Here is a 6303-nt window from a genome sequence, read left to right as displayed (position 1 = left end):
AAATTTTTGAGGGAAGAAATCAATTTGAATTTTTGAATTTGAAAATTTTTAAAAATACCTTATGGTATATGGTATTTGGGAAATAAACTAACCAAAGTAGACAGAATTTTATCTGAAAAATAAGTGTGGCCTAAACTTGTATTCTTATACGGGTATTCGTCAATTTCTCTAAGCAATAATTCTTAGCAACCTTTTAACTCCTTAACGAATTTTACACGAGAACCTCTTTATCCTATCTAAACTTCACTTGCCTGGTATTTGATTATAGTGTAATGAAACAAGTTTTACATACACTAAAAAAATTTCAAAACTTGACCAACCGTTGTATTCTATCAAAGAAATAGGATGACCTAAATGAGCAATTTCTGTATAGCTTCTAGTGGTTGGTTTAAATTTTATGATAATGTACTCTAAAGTTGATATAAATAACTTGAACTTGTATATTTATGCAGAAAAAGGCTTAAATTGCACAAAAGTTAAGCTAAAGAAAAAAAAATGTTTTTAAACATTTTTAAGTAAAATATTGATTTTTTGTTAAATGAGAATGAAAATATTGGTCCAACAAAACAATATGATGCATAAAATTAGTTATTTTGACTAAAATATGAAGTTTTTTTATGCTGAAGCCATAAAATTTTAAAAGACTTTTCCCCTTTCAAAATCGAGTAAATCTATGATCCTCTAATGCTGGCTGAATTTGTAAGTTGTTTATATGATTTTTGCTATGTAGTCTATATATTGAAAAACCTCATAATAATACACCACCATGATACCATTCCATTTTATTTTTTTGGGACAACTTAATGCAGATGAATGAAAGGTATTCATCGATTCTTTTGAAGATATAGTATTCCAAGAGGATCTATCTATTTACGGATTCAACAATCATGAGTTTTCAAATTGGGGATGATTCTTCGATTGTAAAATATTTATGACTCCCACTATCCATTTTATATATCAACAGCTGATATGCTGTCTATTAAGAATCAGGGGTACTTGATTTATTTTATTTTATAACAGGTTTATTTGTTTGACAAAAAAAAGTTACCTTTTTGAATTTGGTTCTCCACTAAATTTACATGTATTTGAAAATCTGTTAAAAGGTTTAAGTCATGACAAATTTAACCTAAAGTTCTTTATCACGATAATATAATGAATAATTTTAAACTATAGCTACAGTTCATGGGTATCTTAACTCATTTTATAAATTTAAATACAAAGCATATAGTTTTCTCAAATATGTCTATAAAATATTGGCCTGCATGTATTTATAGAGAGAGAGAATTACAAAAAAAACAAAAAAAAAACTTCTGCTTTTTTTGATTTGTGCTCGAGATTATTTTCATGTTAACACACAACATATGTACACTGCAGTTGTGTTGCTACGATAATTTTATTTTCTTATTAAATCCATTATTCACCCATTACAGGGTTTATGTTAATTAATTTACCACTAAATATAAGTTTGAATTTATTCATCTTACGGAAGAATTAATTAATTAATTTTGTTTTATCTTTGTTCTGGAGTAGTTCAATTAATGATATATAAAAACAAAAGGTTTATATTATATACTGGAGCGCCGCATTACTCAAAAGTCTAGCTCGAATTGAGATTGTTATTAGAATGAAAATATGGCTCCTAGAGAAAGACAAATATTTCGTAGTAAAGGATAAGGTTTACATATTAAATTTCAATTGTAAATATTTTTATGATCCTTGATGTTGCTCAGAATCAATTTGTTATCATTCTATTTATTTTTTGCAGATTTTGAAATGAGGTGGTTGATAAATTAATATTTGGCCAGGAAGGTAAGTAAATTGATTTATAAGAATATGTTGTTTTCATAGGTAATATCTTAGTGTTTACAAAATTTTAGAGACAGTTTCAAATATATTCTAATTTCTAAGGAAAGATTGTAGAATAGAGTTGAAAAAAGTACTTGACCCTGACATTACCTGATAACATTTCTGAATAAAACAAGGGTACAGTTAGAGTTTACCTCTAGGAAGCAATAAAAGCTGTCTATCCATGGATAATTATATGTAGAAATCATTGATGACCAATATTTAAACGGGCAATAGTGTTTTAGCTTTTCAAGCCTGTCGACTTGTGAAAGCTAAAAAAGTTATATTTTTTCTAATAATTATTTATCCATCATATTGAATCTATTCGTTTTAGGGAAGAAGCTAAATAAAAATTGGAAAGAAACAATGGGTTTTCCCCTTATTTAGTCTACCACTCGGTTAAGACGCTGAATTATACAATATGTAAGGGAGGGGAAATATTTTGATGTTTCAGATGCCATTTTTATGATTCAATAATAATTATAGCAGTTTTGGAAAAACACTGCATACATAGTCAACTACAAAAAATTAACACAATACGAAATTTAAATAATAACAGGTTTGACAAATAATAAAAAAATTTTTTTTAGGATGTTTTCGATTATATATATTTCTACTCTAAGCATATTAGTCCGACAGCCTGCCAAGGAAGGTTTCACCTCATTTAATTCACTGAATTTACTTATTTTACATAGAATATTGAATTTTGTTTGTCATCCTGACACCTCCTGCTGGGTCAGGCTTCCAGATGGTTTATTTGAACCACAAGATATATTGAAAAAACTAAAATCAAGACTGACAAAAAAAAAATTGTGTTGAAAACTTAAGGTCAGATAACCTCACGAAATACACCCACAACTTTAAAATTTACATTTTTCACCTTATAAGATACATGGCTAAAAATTACATCAGTGTCTAAGACTGAGAATTTTTTTTTTTTTTGGAAAAGTGAGCCCCCCGAGTCGCGCCAAAAACATGTAATCGATGTAGCTCAATGAACAATGCGCGCCGGTGAAATTATTCTCTTGAACTGAATGTACGAAAGTACGCACCCCGTCATTCCTAGAAAAAGAAATATACTTTTTGTATATGGATTTGACAAAATATTCCTAGGTTAGATGTAGTAAATGTAATACTATAATGTTTACTTAAATTTTAATCAGTGCAATTCCATGTAACCATTTAAAGGAACATAAAATAAAACCCCGTTTATTTTACTCCTAAGTACACCCCATAAAGTAGATGGACAAAACATGCATCAATGTATAATACAATTTCAGGGCATCATAAGAAACTGAGTCTGACGAAATATACCAAAATGACGGTTATACCCCCCTCCAGTCACCAAAAATGTTGAATTTACTAATAATATAGTAATAAATTGATAAACATACAACACATTACTACAGTGTAAATTCTTAGCACAATTGGTAGAGGCTAATGTAATAAAATATTATTTCAATTTGTCAGCTTTATCATATTGTTTTCTGTTTCCTTTATTTCGATATAATTGCACGTCATATTTAATACAACCCTAAAAATACATATATGTAATTTATCTTGATATCAGCACTCGTGAATCGAACTTACGCAGATTAACTAATGAGAATAACTTTTCCAGAACCCAAAGTCTTCTGTGCTGTGACTTTCCATTAAAAATGCTTAATATATCGTTTAATGTAGTGCTCTCGCGTTATCTATATTTTCATATTGAATCCTGTACCATAATTTGTATTAGTGTTTCCATGAAGCAAAAATGTCGTTAAGGGCAGTTTGTAGAACTTAGGGAGACGTTACTTAAATTTTTATGTGAAGTGGGCTTAGAAACTTGATTAGCTCAGAAATTTGTTGATTCTTATATAAAAATGACTTTCTCACTTTTAATAAAAAACAATTTGGTTTTTTGGATAGGGAGGTTAGCTGATAAATTTGGAGGTTATTTCATCGGCAGGCTAAGTTTTTATTATGTGATGACGTCCCTAGTAATACATCTAATGATATTTTTTGATTATACCGTTTTAAATTGTGCAGTATCCCGGTACTGCTATTTCAACCGAATACTCAATAAGACTAGTTCAATATTGTTTTTTTCGGATTACAATTAATATTTTGAATATACATGGAACATTATTTTTCGATGAAAAATAAGGTTATGAGATAATTATACTGTATGTCAGCCTATAATTTTTTATGATTTTAAAAGATTATAATGGGGTTGTAAGTTCTAAAACACATAGTAAGAGATGCAAAGTGTATATTGGCGTGAATCCAAATGCACCTTGCATAATTTTTTATTTATATCAATAATCCTACATGAATACATTTTCGCAAAATATTGATTTCTATTTTAACCTTTGAACTTTACCTTGATAATTTTTATAATTGAACCATATATTTCTTTTTTCTTTTCAATCAAAGCGACTGTAAGCATTGGAATTTCAAATAAAACTTATTTTGTAAGCATTTGCTACATGTGGATACTATGTGAAAGTAAAATAATACATTGATATTGGGAGCTCTGTAGTTGTCGTAAAACTCTATTCCAAACCTTTTTCTTCAAAATATCAAAGTTAGTCCATAATTTTTTAAAACATACCATGACATTTTATTAAATAAGCCTCGATAGCAGGAACTAAATAACTAAATATTTCACTCAATATCTAGTCAGGATATCTCTTTTATGAGCACAGGTACTAATGATGATTATATACTTCAATGTTCTCTTTCAAGAATTAAAAAACAAGATAACAGCCTTGGAAAATAAAAAACCAAGTGTAACATAATTATTTCATATGTTAAGGGTTATATTTTATACAATTCGATGTATTATTGAATTAAAAGAAACTCTTAGATCAGAATGATTAATTTTAATACAGTAAAGGTACTTTTACTGACATGGTAGAACTCTATCTAACCAATTAATAGAAAAATGAAAAGAATAATTTATTTTAAGCCACAATATTTTTATTTGACGGATTTAATCTCAAGTACTTTTTTTTGTATAAGCTTATTACTCCATTTACTTAATTAAATTCCCTATATATATAGATATAATAAATTTTGCATTATAATTACAAACTTTGAAATGTTGTTGGTATAATATTTTTTATTTTGTATACATATTTCAGCAAATGTATTTTGTAGAAAGAGGAGGAGGGAAAAGAAAGAGAGAGAAAGAAAAAACATTCGCAACAAATGATTATTTGAACAAAGGAGTTCCTTTTGTATTATTTTTAATATTATGTAATTATAATTCTGCTTAATGTGAAATATAAAGTAGGTATTTCTATGTAAATTTTTACATTAATTTAAATTAACGTTGCTTGATTAATTAAAATGAGAGGATAATTTTTTTATGTTTAAAATAACACATTATATTAGAGTGTACTGAAAGGACAAAAGTTTGTAATTTGGTTTTCACAGGATATTTAATATTTTACATTTTTTTCATGTAAACAAGAAAATAATATTGTCCAAAAAAGAGCCCTTCATTAATGAATTTATATTTTAAAATCTATGAACCATTCGTAAAAATAATTTTTTAAATATTTTTCTGGTAAATTATCGAGTTGAATCCTAGTCAAATTTTGTTTCATAATACCAAGTGTAAAACATGTTATTACCAAATGCACCTCTAGAGTTGAAACACTACTTCAATGGAACGGTGTAGCTTAATGGACAACGCACTTTAGTGAAAATATTCTCTTGACTTCAATGTGCATAGTTTTACTAAATATACTTAATGTAAATAAACTTAAAAGGCAATTCGTAGGTCAGATAAAAAAAGAAACTTATTTGAACATTTTTAATAAAATATTTAGTGAGCTGGGGGGGAGGATACTAAAAAAACAAACTAATATAATTACAAAATAAATAAGTAAATGAACGATTTTATTTACTACAATATATTTTTTTAGCATTTTTAAATTAAATGACATAAGGTAATTTTTTTTATAGATGAAATACAAAATATTCTGCAATTCCAATAAGGATATAGTCTAATAAAAGTATACCTTTACATACTTGTGTTTGATTATGCAGTTAAATAGATAATATGGAGTCAAAACGTTTGTATTAGTTTTAAGTTGGAAGTATCATTTAAGAATTAGATAAACAGTAGCGTTTATCCTAAAAATTACATTTATCAAACAAATTGTTTTCCTTTTGGTGAGGATAGTTTGCCTTTGATTGATTTTACTTCAAAAAACATTAAAATAACCTTTAAAACTCAAAGTTACTTGTGTTGTGACTTGTTGTAATTTGTAAGTTACAACTGTTTTTTTACCATTTTTGAATGGAAATTGTACAACTCTACAATTGCACACTTAAAAATGAGAGGTTTTTTTTTGTCCCAAAAAACAATGTTTTTATTGTCTTTTAGAGAAATTGGAAGTCATAGTATTAGTAGTATCAATGTGCAGCCTTTATGTGCCCTTCATTATTGTCATTTCAGACTTT

This window comes from Lepeophtheirus salmonis, chromosome 4 (assembly GCF_016086655.4).
Source record: "Lepeophtheirus salmonis chromosome 4, UVic_Lsal_1.4, whole genome shotgun sequence".
Classification (NCBI taxonomy): Eukaryota; Metazoa; Arthropoda; class Copepoda; order Siphonostomatoida; family Caligidae; genus Lepeophtheirus; species Lepeophtheirus salmonis.
The sequence above is the reverse complement of the archived record's forward strand: the minus strand, read 5'-3'. Positions refer to the sequence as shown.